This window comes from Columba livia, chromosome 7 (genome assembly GCF_036013475.1).
Source record: "Columba livia isolate bColLiv1 breed racing homer chromosome 7, bColLiv1.pat.W.v2, whole genome shotgun sequence".
NCBI classification, from domain to species: Eukaryota; Metazoa; Chordata; class Aves; order Columbiformes; family Columbidae; genus Columba; species Columba livia.
The window spans coordinates 19,702,779-19,716,929 of NC_088608.1; the positions used below are offsets into that span (position 1 = coordinate 19,702,779).

A 14,151-nucleotide genomic window follows, 5' to 3' on the forward strand; every position below is an offset into this window, starting at 1 on the left:
AAACCTCAGTTCTCCATTTGTTTGCAGCCATAAGTCATAAATAATTACCTTGCAATGACAGCAGCTTCAAATTGAGGAAACCTTCACGTGGGTTTCATAATCAAACATCAATGGGTTCCAGTTCTTTTGACCAGACAGGATTTTTCCAGGAACCACCCCTGAGTGCACATCAGCAAGTCATACATGGTTCCTTTGTCGCTTTCTTTTTTCTCTGTCAGCGTTTACTCTGCTTCAGGACCATGCTGGCATGTTTCTTAATGACACTGAGCAAAGAGGTAACGATCTCAAATGTCTGCCTGTAGTTTTCTATAAGTATCAAGCTCTGCCAATGTCTTCATTAAGCTGTATGTTAGAGCTGATTTCACACTTGATGGAAGAGATCTAGAGTAACTGGTTTCTAATGAAGAACTATGTGCTCAGCTGTCACACAGTTACATAACTTGAGGTTGGCTGCTGGGAGTCCCATGTTGCATGAATCTCCATGGAGTGCCTCTTCCCCTTTCTGCCTCTCCCCCCCAAAAAAACCCAAAACAACAAAATAAAGGCCCCTAGCAAAAAAACAGATGCAGGACTTAACAACTGAGGATCCTCTTTGATGTAGAACACTGTTGCAAACAATTTTTATTATCAATATAGTGTAAAAGAATTTTACCTCTTTTGTCTTTAAGTAAATCCTTTGTGGTTCTAGGAAGGAAACTGGGATGTGCGCTAAAAAAGCAAGTTTGGACAAAATATGGGATAGAATAAAGGAGAAAGAGGAAAATAATCTGATAAAATAGAACAGCTGCAAATATTTTTTTTTTTTAATTTAAAAAAAGGTAAAAAAGCATAAGACCTATGGAGAAAGATAACTGGACCACTGATAGAGCCTACCAAAGTGGGGGAGTGGAACAATTAGCTCTGCTAAAGGAAGAGGCTCGAAGTAGATATTGTGGGAAGGATTATGTTTAGTTTTACCAGTGTATGTTATGAAATACAATAAATTTGTTTGAGGTTCTAATTATTTACTAAGCTCTGTCAGTTTATCTTTACAATTAGGGTTTTCTAAAGTGTAGGGCAACAAAGATGATTAAGGGAGTGGAGCATCTCCCTTATGAGGAATAGCTGAGGGAGCTGGGTCTCTTTAGTTTGGAGAAGAGGAGACTGAAGGGTGACCTTATTAATGTTTATAAATATATAAAGGGTGAGTGCCATGAGGATGGAGCCAGGCTCTTCTCGGTGGCAAACAATGATAGGACAAGGGGTAATGGGATCAAGCTGGAACATAAGAGGTTCCACTTAAATTTGAGAAGAAACTTCTTCTCAGTGAGGGTGACAGAGCACTGGAACAGGCTGCCCAGGGAGCCGTTCTGGAGACATTCAAAACCTGCCTGGACATGTTCCTGTGCGACCTCACCTAGGCGTTCCTGCTCCAGCAGGGGGATTGGACTAGATGATCTTTTGAGGTCCCTTCCAATCCCAGACATACTGTGATACTGCGAAGTGTTAGGATAAACTTTTCTCCTTTTTTTTTTTTTTTTTCTTTCCCCAGCATCCACCAGTGTGTACTTTAATCATCATCATAACTTGTATTATACTATATCAGTATAATTTTGCTCATCTTTTGTGGGTCTGTGCAGCACTTTTCAAATTTGTGTCTACCATATCTTATCATTAACTCTGGAGTGGGAAGTAAATATCTTGACTGATAAGCCTGGATGTTACAAAGAACCGTGAGTGGCTAGTGAAACCTGAAGTGAGATTGGTTTGTAATGAATCAGCCCAAGTTCGGAACTGACGTCAGCCCTGATGGCACAGCCATAGATTTAGCCAAAGGACTAGGGCAGTCTCGCAGTTTCTGATTTCAACTTACTTACGTTCTTTTATTTTACTCCATCAGTACCATTATATGGGAAAGCACAGTGGATTACTGAGATGTAACTTTTATATACTTTCTAATATTTTGCACTGAAGCTTTTTCAGGAAGAAAGTGATCTTGTAGTATATTATCCTTCATAACAGGATTGCCAAAAGAAGTGTCATTTTTTTTTGTGGAGTTAGAGAAAATTAAAGCAATTACTTTAGTAGCAATAGATGTAATCAGGGAAAGGAGAAATGAAGAAAGTCATTACAGGAATCTTCTTCCTGATGAAGCCTTCTGTTTGTCCAGTGTAATAGCTCTGGAGAGAAAAGAAACAAACACAAAAAAATGGTATGTTGTAAGTAGTATTAAGTATAGAGAAGTTAAAAAAAAAAAGTTTTGAAATAGCCAAATGAATATAAACACACCCACTAATTACTGGAGTCACAGCAGGGGCTAGGTACAAACCTGGATTCAAAAAGGGACCCAGTTTCCCTTTCTCCATCTCTGTGTACATGTGATTAATTAGTCCAATAATAGCACTTTGGAGCTAGAAAGCATTGTGAAGGCTTTGCAGGTGCTGGCTCTGGAGATGAATGATGAGGTTCAGGCTGCATGCCAGGGAGCAGCCAGGGCAGTGGGTGAAGCCAGAAGCTGAGGGCAGCCCAGTAGGACTGAGTGGGTTGGCCTGGGCACGGCCATCAGCCTGAGCCAAGCTTGGTGTCCAGCCTGTAGTGAGCAATAAGTCTGAGGTCCCCGCCTCAGACTCTGGGTCAAGGTGGGGCCTGGCCAGGTCCAGGCATGAATGCAGCAGAGGGGTAGTGTAGCTCAGGCAGGGGCTGGGGGCAAGAGGCCAAATTTCAAAGCAGTGCCCTGGGGAAGGGTGGGCAGGCTCACAGCGGGTCTGCTGCTCCCTTGGCCAATGCCACCAGGTGGGCCCTCTGTAAGTTGGACTTGTGCCAAGGCAGCCAGAGCTCCCCTTCTGGCACATGGGAATGTCCTCAGCCCTCTGACATACTGTAGTAGCAGAAGTGAATTTCATATATTTAAAATTCATTTATCAAGTAAATGGCTTTACTTAATTTTTGATATACAAAGCAGGGAGAATTGCACAAGGGCTGGCTGAATGTTACATAGAATTCTAAAGAAAATGGCAACTGTGGTTTACAGGGATTGCACAGACATCGCTCTGCTGGTGAGGCTTGTGTGTGCAGTGCTTTGTAAAGTGCAGGGGCAACATCAGCCTCCTTAATCATTTTTTGTAGCAAGGCTATTTGTGTTTTATTTGAGAAACACTGGCTGTATTAGGGTTGCTTCATTCTGGGACTGTTTTAGGGGTGTTGGGATTTTTTTTTGTTGTTAATAACCTCCTTTTTTCATAGCAGATTTTGCAAGGTTTTCTGATTTACTTGCGTGCGCTGCTTGTTTCTCTGTGATTAGCTATTCTAATAGTGCTTCAGGGCTGGAAGTGTTGCACCTTCCATCTGTATTGAAAAGATTTTTATTGAATCCAGTTATTAGACTACAATTCTATATGTCTGTGCATCTCCCTCAACAGTCAGGCTGGATGAGAAATGAAGCCTTGGTGCTCAACTTCAAATTTCTTTCTACAGATGAAAAAGTTGAAGATGTCTTCCAGCCACTTACTTACAAGGGCAAAATGTCCATTTAGATTTTCCTTGGTGTTCCTCACTGTTCATTCCCACTAAAGAAAACTGTATTGATTGTCTGGATTTGAAATCCTAATAGTTATTTTAGTTTTTCAGTGCTTGCAGGAATGGATTTCCATTTTTCTGGGCATCTAGGAATAGGTTTCATGTTAAACTGAGGTAATTTGATTAAAAAAAACACCTACTTGTTAAGATAGAATCTGAACGTTATGCACAGAATCCACTGGCAGTTCACTATTACAAGACTGACAGCTAATTTTTTCAGAAGCTAAAACGGCTATTACTTTGCAGTGAAAGTATGCTAATTGGTAGAGTCTTGCTGTGGTTAAAGATCAATAACTTGGTGAAGAGGACAGATGCTCTTATTTAAAGGAATTCACAGTTAATTTTATTGGCAAACCATAGCTGAAGGTTCAAATTTGTAAACACAAAGGTATTTGTCAGCTTCTGCTGTATAATGTTTTTCTTTGAAGGGGAAATCCCGGAGTACAAATGCTTTGATGAGGCAGTAAATGTTATCTTAGCTAAGGCTGAAGACTCACTCTTGATTTTGATTTTAATTAAATTGTCATAGGATAAATCTGATGCTGTTGTCTTGAGCTGAGCTGATACCTGATTTATATGGATATATAGAAAACAAAAATTCCCTAATCTTGGCAAACATTTTTTCAACTAGATTTAAGAGGCTATAATAGACTTACTATACTTGAGGCCCACAAGTTGAAAATTGTTCATGCAGTTGTTTTTTTACATTTGAATTCTTATTTACGTAGAAAGTTTTGTGTAGACAAAGTTCACACAGCACATTGGATTTTGGCTACTATATTATAAAGACAGTAAAATAAATGCACATGCGCTGATTACATGGGTAGAGCTTTACATATGTAGAACTTCAAGAAAAAACATCTGGTAATTATTTCAGGTATTTCATAAATACTGCCTCAAGCAGAAATAAAAGGTGGTGTAGTAGGAAATTACTGGTATCCATCCCTAAATTATTCTAATTTGCACTGAGATTTCAGATTCTTGCTTTTTATGAAAACACCACTGTTTTGATAATTACAAAATTTTTTAAATACATAGCAGCTCATAGTCAGTCTCTAATAATGTATCCAGGCAATAACTATGTTCCTGCAGTTCTTTGCTTGTTTTTTTCCTTATAGAAAGGAGCTAAAAGGGAGAACTGCTATTCACTAGTGGAGCTGAAAGTTATTAATAGACTTAGATTTTTCTTGTCTTTATATTTTATTACTTTTCGGTACAGAGCGTCCTTGCTAATTACTAAGTAGCTCATTAAAGCTGGTTTTTAGATGTGATTTTTGTTTTGTGTTCTCCTTGCTGTTTTCCTATTTTGCCAGCATGCAGATGGGGGTGGGGAGTGGGAACTGAGGGAGAGAGCATGTTCCAGAGCATGCCAGGATGACTTCAGTTATTGGAAGACTGCTGTCTGATGGATGTAGAAAGGGGGAGTAAACCTCTCAGTCTGCACTGACGGAGCTGAAACACAGAAACCCAATTTACAGGTAAGGTGAAAAAAATTCCTGTTCTGAAGAGTTATTCTTGATCCTTGCCACAACATTTATTGGCTGTAAATAATGCATGTGCAAGCATCTTGCTGTTTGTTCCTCATTAATGACTTTGAAGCAGCTTTTCAGGTTATTATTTCTCCTGCCTAGGAGGTTTCAACCGATGTGAGATCTATAGGCGGTGAAATCACAGGCATGCCTGATGCTATCTGACAACTTTCACATGTGACACTATAGGCATTGCGTCTCCTGATGCTGAAGTTGTTCAGTAAGCTGTAGGGAGAGAGGTCTTTTGTATGATGTATTTTGAACAGTGAGTATTTCCACTATATGCTACCAGCTGGAAAATAGTGCTGAAAGATCTAAAAGTATTTTGAGTTTGGATAGGAAAAGGACTTAAACTGCTTCTAAAACTGCATGTGTTTTATTTAGTGTTGAACATACACTAAAATGGCTCCTCAGAGCAACTCTTAAAGGCTTTTTGTGGATTTTTGCATTGTTTTTAGGTTTGTAATAAATTTAGTTTGTAATTTAGTCATGGTATTGTCTTTGTCAAAAAGAGAAAGCATGATGCATATAATTAAATGATGTGTACAAGACAGATAAATCTTGTAGTACTTACAGCAGTTATGTACGAATTTTGATCAACTTGAAATGGCTTGTATGGAAGCTGTTCTGCTGAGTTTACATGCTACCTGCAGCTCTTAGTTCAGAGATGCTGGGGATGGCAAGTAGTAAATAATTTGCTTGGTACAGAAAATAATGCATTTATCGAGCCACGTTATTTGAGCATACAGGACTACAGGCAGAAGTCCTGGCCCCACTGAAAGGATTGGGGATTTTGATATTTGCCTACCTGGGGCAAGGATTTCAATGTGTCGGCTCTCTATTGACTTATTTCTACGTTTTACATGTAGTAAATGATTGTTAAGCTACAGGACCTTGTTTTGCTGGTTTGAAGCAGAAATCTTCTCTGAAATAAACATTGGAATTGTAAATTGTTGCCGGTGTATAGAGGTGTGTGTTTGTGGTGGGGTGTTTTTATATGGTTTTTTGTTTGGGTTTTTGTTTTTAAAGCAATCAGACATTTGTATTACTTCACAATAGTGATGGAAATAGCATCATTATGGGAAGTATTTTGGTTTAGATAATTATATATTTGATGAATTTAACCTCTTGAGTATATGCTGTACCTCCTTTAAGATAATTAGGTAGCCACTGTATATTTCTAATGTGACTTTTTTCTGGAGTTTCTTGAAGTTAATGTATTATTAAAAAATATCCTATAAGCAATTATCAGTATATACGTTTTATGGAAAAGGTTCCTTTTTAAAATAGTATAAAGCAGTTGTTTAATTCCCATTACAGTTGTCCATGTATTTTGAATACTGTATTCTAAATTAATCCATTGATAGAAAATCTGGGAATGTTATCCTGTAAGCAATTAGTTTTTAAGTAATTAATTGTTATTCTTTATACTGCACTGAAAATATAATAATGGGATTATTTAGTTGTCACAGTCCATTTATATAGTACTGAAATAAAGGAAAATATCAGAAGCTTTCTGCTCAGTTTGAGAGTATATAGTCATAAAATACATTTATAAAGCTAAACCACTGGAATTTAGTTTTCATTTAAGTGATGTTATTAAAGAAAACCCGGACAAGGTCAATAAAACTCTGAGTACTACAGAGGACTGGAAGAAGCTTTGTCCTCTGTCTACTTATTTATACACCTTACTGGCTACAAGCATCTGGAGTTTTCTCCTAGCTGTTTCTTCAGTGCATGGAACCTGACATATTTGCTAAACAAGTAGTCAATCAAAAAAATTAATAATTTACAGTTAATGTCAGCAATTCACAAAATTATTCCAAAAGACTGAACTGTATCTTTTTTTTTTTTTTTTTTTTTAATACTGGAATGTGAACACTGCTAAATAATACTACCTGGAAAATAGATGAGTTGCATCCTAACATTTGTTGTTTGTAGGGAATGGATATCTACTTGAAAGCATAAGCACAACTGTTAAATTACAATCTCAAATCTATGTATTCCAGTCACTTTGATTTTTTCTTCATCAAATGAGAAATCTGACTTAAAGCAGCTCCAGTAACAGAGAGGAGTTGATGAAAATGGAGATCTAGTTCCACGTGTATTTAAATTATTCTGTCTCCTTGGAAACACTGCTGCTGCAGATGGATTTGGCTTTTGGTGGCTAAAAATATCTGCCACTTAATAACAACAGCATGAAAGATACTGAATAAAACTAATGTGTTGTCACTAGTTTTAAAGTTCCCTAATGATTCAGGTATTCTGCATGAACTAGAGATTTGCACTTTCTGTCCAGTATTCCCTATCAGCTGATGCCAGCACTCACCAGCTTGCTGGAAATGAGAGAAACTCATTAGCCTGGGTTGCAGACCCTACTAAGAGGGGACCATGTGAGTGGGAGGCAGGGTAGGCGAAGAGTTTGAAAGCAGATAAAGTTGGAAAAAAAAGTTCGTGGTGGTGTTGCAGGTGTGTGTTGTGTAGTATTTGAGAATACAGACTTATATTCTCAGAGAAGTCAAGGGTATGAAGAGTATGCTTAAGCCCTACCTTTCTAAGTTAACAATTTGTAAGTAAAAGGTGGTTTTGTTTTGTTTTTTAATTGAAGAATCTTTAGTGAATGCTTCCATAGCAGTTTTATGTGTAGGTGATTTAAATATCCCACAAACCATCCTAAGTTAAATATTAAATTACCTTCAACAAAAGCCAAAACGTAAATTATTAAAGAGCTCAATATAAACAAGAAATAGCATTGCGTTACTTAGCGTTTTTAAGAAATGTAATCATTTAAAGAATTAGTTCGTTTCAGATAAGAGAGCGTAGGCACTTTTTTTTTTAATTTATACCCTCTACCTATCACAACTTCTTTTGTTGTTAGCTGATATTCGGTATATATGAAAAATACCAAGGCTGTTTTTCTGATCTCTCCATTTCCATTGGATGGCTTCCTGCTTGTGCCCAGAGAACAGAACAAATGGCAGACATTTCCTCAGTGCTGTGTGGAGGGCTAAATGTGCCTCTCTTATTCTTTCTTTTTGTTGGTATATATGTGATTTGTTGTAGCGAGGATGGTTGATTTTTCCATTATGGAATGAGGTATTTTTCCTGTTCTGCAGTGTCTCATAGGTAATATTATAATATTACAAAGTATTGTTACACATCTAATTAATCCTCTGCAAATTAATACTGAAATCCATTTGTAGATGAAAACACAAACACCAAAGGTAATTTAAAGTAAATGTTGAATACTTGCCTTTATTAATTGAAATAGGTAAGAGGAAAGAATCTGGTATCTGTATTTGTATACGAGACTATTTACATGTTAATAAGGCAGATTATTAAATGAATTATAGAAACTTTTTTGTGATGACAATAAAATTTAATGAATAAACCTGGGTTGCTTTATTTTTAAAGACTCCTTTCCTATAGTATGTAATTTAAGATTTCATGGAGAAAATAAGTAAATCTAAACATTGTTTGAGGAAGTAAAGGTGGAAGTAGCATCTGTGTATTTTACAGTGATAGACAAGTTGTACCAATTTGACATGAATCCTTTGATTTCTGGATATAGAAGCAGAAGTTTTCATCTGCTGAAAATAGTAATGAGATAGTTTGTTGCACATTGCCTGTCATTATGTCTAGGTTGGGGAAGATGATGATGATAACGTAGAGACAGTACTGCATTTTTCGTGTGCGTGGTGGGTGTTTTGTGTGGGCTTGTTGTTGGGATTTTTTTTTTTATGTATGTTGGTGTTGTGGAGTGGTTTGGTTTTGTTTTACAAGTTGCAGGCAAATGAGCTGAGGTGTCTGCCAGGCTAGATTTTTCCAGCAATTTTCAGCCTGCTATACAACTAATACCAGACCACGCAGGTGAAGACAGATTATCTTAACAGATTTGTCACTCTCCAAAAAAACCCCAAACTGTCCATTCATCTTGTTTTTAAACTCCTAAAAAGTAGTAAGTCTTTTCTGGGAGCACACATACCAACTTAATTTTTTCTGGGATACAGATACTTCTGTAGTGCAGGTCAAATACATTGCACTGTGTGTGTGTGTGTGTATATATATATATATATGTATATGTATAAGTATGTATAAAATTCAAACAGTGAGATGAAAATCTTTCACAGAGATTTTGGGTGAAGAGATTTTAATTTATGAAATTTCATAATCAAAACTTAAAACCTAGAAGAGAAGTGGCCAATGCCAGGTCTTCAGGAGGTGTGAAGTACTTTGGAAAGTACTTCATGACAAGCCCAGCTAAAAGTGTTCTAGATGACTTGGAGGTTAGGCATTGTGAACCTGAGTTTGTGACCCAGCTTTAGCATGATTTTTTTCCTGAATCTGTTTGCCGCTAGGATTGTGTCATTTATGCAGTTCTTGCTTCAACAAGCTTAGAAAATTGTTCTAAATGAACGACAAGCTCAAACTAAACAGTTTGTGTATACGAATCTCATCTTGACAGGAAAGACCTCTTGCTGAATGTCTCTGAATCCTGTTTTCCCAGGTTGTGCCTTTGTCACTGGAGACTCGAATACTAAGCTCCTGGATGCCTGGTTGTATTATCATTGCATCTTACTCATTTTGCTCACTGGAGAGCGTGCTGAGAGAAGACTTAGGAGAACTAGCCTAGGATTTTCTTCTATTGGCTGAATTATATCAGCATTTCATTTAACTGTTGACATCAGCTGGTGTAGCTAAGAATTGTACTGAGGCATCAGAAGGCTGTTTTGCTACTGCTGTATGCAGGAGTTTTGTATTTGGGTGATGGAGAGGGGCACATTTACATGCTTGGTGAATGTAGGACTTTGGGATGCTTCTGGAGGTTTAAGGGAGCCAGATCCACTACTATTGCATCTGTGCTGCATGTAGAGACAGGAGGTGAGCATATGCCAGCATCCTTTCTGCATTCTAAATTCATTGCCAGTGGAGGTAATTGGCATGCGAGAGTGTACAACAGTGTGTAGGCAATCTAGAGATTAGTGGATTAGTACTCAAGTGCGAAATCAGGAGTGCTATAAAGTGATGGTATGGAAACCCTGCAAAGAGCAGACTTGGTGGATTTGGCTTGCGATGCCAGAACAGATTCCCCAGGTTGAATTGTGCAGCCTTATTTTCCAGGATTTACTTAGTGCTATGGACTTAGCTAGACTGAAGCAAACAGAGAAAGACTTTTCTTAGTTTGTGTCTGTGTAACTTGAACACCATTGTAAGCACAAGTTTATGAGTAAGATTATACTGATCGTATTCCTTGTGCCTATACAGAGCAGTCTCTTAAGTGGAGTTAGCTTGTTATGTGTTTTTAATTTTTACATATTATAGTTGTGAAACTATCAGATCCTACCTCTGGCAAATGTACTTGTGATTAGAGCTGCTAAATACAAAAAAAAGTGTATTGCAAACATTAATTTGAATTCTGAACAGCTGTTTTATTCATGTTCATGTACCTCTGTTGTTCACTGTTTGCAAGCATTCATGCAAATGGATTTTTGTCTGCATTAATGCAGTCCTTTAGATGAATAGTCATTTTCACAAGCAAATGATATTCTTTGTGTGAGTGATGTTGTCTCTATAGATTCTTTTGGGGTTGACTCTTCTCACCCCTCCCCCCACTTAAAACTGTCAGTTACGCAAAGAGCAAAATATTTAAGTGCCATATGTGGAACCAAGCAAACACCTTGGTGTTCACAATGATCTCTGCTGCTGACATGTATTCAGCAGGTAAGAAAAATGTCTTTAAAAAATGAAGCTTTGTTTGCAAGCTTATAAAAGGACCTAAGTTCAAAAAAGAATATTAATCACAACAAATAATCCAAATATCTCTGCTTGTCAGTATGAATATTCATGATTTAACTGTGAAATTATTTGCCAGCTCTCCCTAGCATGTTATAATAAGTGCGCACTGGCCAGTGGGTGGGAGTTGATTGTAATGAGTACTTTGCAGTACTGTTTTATGTGTAGCATCTGTTTTCTGCATCTTCCTGTTCCGTTTGTAGTCATTTACATAGAAGTGTTTCTTCTGAAGTGAATCTGTATTGCTACTACAAATTTTGTCTGAATTTTTCCTTTTGGGACAAGGCAAAATGCAGTGTGACTCATCGGTCAAGTCTTGCCTGCCTTAGTATTTTTATCTTTGTTCTTATTTCCAGATAGGAATTTCTGTCCAGGTAGATTTCATCATGATATGTGATCAGCTTTCAAAAAGGAAGTAGTACAAAATAAGGTTTCATAAATAAATGAAAGAAGCAATTAAATTGATTTTTTTTTTTTTTTTTTTCTCTAAATGCCAGTGTGTTCTCGAACATTTTCTCATTTTTCCTGAGCTTTGGTCAATGACCGATTCCTGTATTAAGTCAATAACTGATTCGTATAGTGAGGTTTTGCTCTAAATAATGAGGACATATAATCTGAGGCAGGGCCCTATTTTATTATTTCATATTGGTTTTGTTATGATTACTGCATACGGTATCACAGAATCACAGAATGTTAGGGGTTGGAAGCGACCTCAAAAGATCATCTAGTCCAATCTCCCTGCTGGAGCAGGAACACCCAGATGAGGTTACACAGGAAGGTGTCCAGGTGGGTTTTGAATGTCTCCAGAGTAGGAGGCTCCACACCCCCCCGGGCAGCCTGTTCCAGTGTTCTGTCACCTTCACTGAGAAGCAGCTTCTTCTCATATTTAAGTGGAACCTCTTGTGTTCCAGTTTGCACCCATTACCCCTTGTCCTACCACTGGTTGTATATTTGTAAACATTAATAAGGTCACCCGTCAGTCTCCTCCAAACTAGAGACCCAGCTCCCTCATCCCTCAGCCTTTCCTCACAAGGGAGATGCCCCACTCCCTTAATCATCTTTGTTGCCCTGCGCTGGACTCTCTCCAGCAGTTGCCTGTCCTTCTGGAACTTCATATGCTTGATGTTTGTCTTCACAAGTATGTCATGTACCTGTTCAATTTCCCACGTGATATGTTGTATGAGCTGTAGACTGTAGTGCTGAGTTTTGTAAAACAGTCATTTATTTGAAGATTTTGACCACAATGAAAACGTCTTTGGATTTGTCTCTGTCACTGCACAGTGGTATGTGTTTGTGGTGTGTGTTTTGTGGTTTGGTTTTGTTGTGGGGTTTTTTGTTTGTTTTGTGTTTGTTTGGGATTTTTTGGTCAATTCCCTATTTCTGTATTGTACCTTCTTGTCTGTTTTATTAGTATGTTTTAGGACTTTTTAAAGCAATAGCTGAGATGGAAGTTGTGAGAAATGTTTTTGCCTTTCCTGACAGTGCCTATCCAGTGTGGTCCTGGTGCTTTTGTTTTGTGGATTATTTTTTGTGTTACTTTTTTCTGTCCATGGCTGTTAGTGAAATGCTAAGGATATGGCAAAGTTAGGTTTTGTAGAGTAAGTTTGGCAGTGTATGTCATGGAGAAGAATATTTTTCTGGGAGCATAGGTAATGAATGCACTGCCACCTATCCCCTCCACTTGCTAATTCTAACATTGCTCTTCTGGGGGTTTTCTCTAGGATTTGGAGGTACTTGCTTTCTAAAGGACTGCTGCAGTGAGATTGTTATAATGGTTTTCTAAAATTTCCAGCCTTTTCAGGTACAAGGTCAAATCAATCCAGCCAGGCTTTTACGTTATTTTACTTTGTAGGTTCCAGGTAGTATTGTGACTGTTTGAAATATATCCCCTGCATTTACATGGGATTTTTGTCTTTTGGTAATAACATGTTGCCTCTGAACTTTTTAACTGTATAGTGCCTGACAATTATCTGGCATCATAGCAAGGCAAAGCTGGTTGCCATGGAGCTTTGAGGACTTGCTTTGCCAGTCAGTGTAACTGCAGCAACTGGTTAAATGATCTCTTTGTGGCAGTAGTTTCTTCAGGGTGGAGGAAAACTAGGAAAGAAAGGAGGAAATATGTGTGGGGGTGTTTAAGATAGGTATATTTTTCTCCCAGCCCACATCCATTGTGTGCTTTTGCTGTGGCAAGTTGCCATTTCTTTGAAGAATCCTTAACTGCGTCAGTCAATTGGTGTTTGACCTAGAGCTCACAACCATCTGTATAGCTGATTTTCCTTGCTTTAATACTATTCCTGCTGCTTCAACTTTGCTTTGCTTTGCTGTGGATTAATGCCACATTAGCATGGTGAGGAGCCTGGCAGAGGGTGATATATCACATCACTGTGTGGGGATTTTTTGTTGTGAAGGATCCATCAACAAACAGGGAAGCTTCCGGTGCCTGCTTGCTGCTCAGTTGTATGAATCAGCAGGATGCTGCTCCAAATCAATCTTAGCTACTAGACAGCTATTTAATAATTATCCAGAAAGGTCTGTTTCTAATTGAACTTTGCAAGCCAACTTTCTCCCTTTTTCACCTGAACTGACAGTTTGATGTAGTAGTACTCTAACTATAGCTGGTGGCTGTTTTTCAGAGTTTGCCTCTGAAAGCTGGACCTCACTGGTATCCTACTGGAAGTCCAAGAATATTGATTTACCACTTAGTGCATTTGTTTTTCTCAGTTATGTGATGTTCTTTAGTTCCATGTAGTTCTATGGACTTTTGTGTACTGGATTCTATGCAGAAATACACTTGCTTATTTTCTTCAGAATATACATATAGCTATAGTACTTCCGTGAGTTTGAGGTTATTCCCATCCTAAATAATGGTACTGTCTTGCATGCCACAAGTGCCTTTTGTGTTAGCAAAATTGTAGTGTAGTTGTGTTACCGTTATGATTCCTGTTATCAGATATGATGTTTATTTATAGTTTTAGTTTCCGTTAATTTACTGAAAATTTGACTTGTGTAAGTCTTTGGTGCCTGGTCCCCCAAACCTGTAGAGTCTTTGGTTCAAATGAGGTTGGATTCAGGTTTCTTTGACTGCAGTTGCTTCAGTTTGATTCCCCAAAATCTGAAATTACTAATTCAGTCATAGCTTTGATGCAGGAAAAAGAACAACAGTTCAATTTGAGTTCTCTGTCCTGGTTCCCTGATTTTGAACTTAGTGAACCTTTAGAGATATCACCAACTTCGTGGCCTCATGGTGATTAGAAATTCGACGGTTGCTTATTCC

At 37.9% G+C, this 14,151-nt stretch overlaps 1 protein-coding gene across 10 annotated transcripts in view; it reads left to right on the forward strand.

The window, feature by feature from the left end:
* The window catches only part of CSRNP3 (cysteine and serine rich nuclear protein 3), a 107,816-nt gene that overhangs the window by 12,278 nt on the left and 81,387 nt on the right, over window positions 1-14,151 (forward strand). For 2 of the 10 annotated variants that reach the window (XM_065069692.1, XM_065069695.1), the window contains exon 1: window positions 4,872-5,033. The exons of the other annotated variants lie outside the window; for them this stretch is intronic. The gene's annotated coding sequence lies outside the window, so the exon portion shown is untranslated. Of the gene's footprint in view, window positions 1-4,871; window positions 5,034-14,151 lie in introns of those variants that run through there. 10 annotated transcript variants of the gene reach the window in all.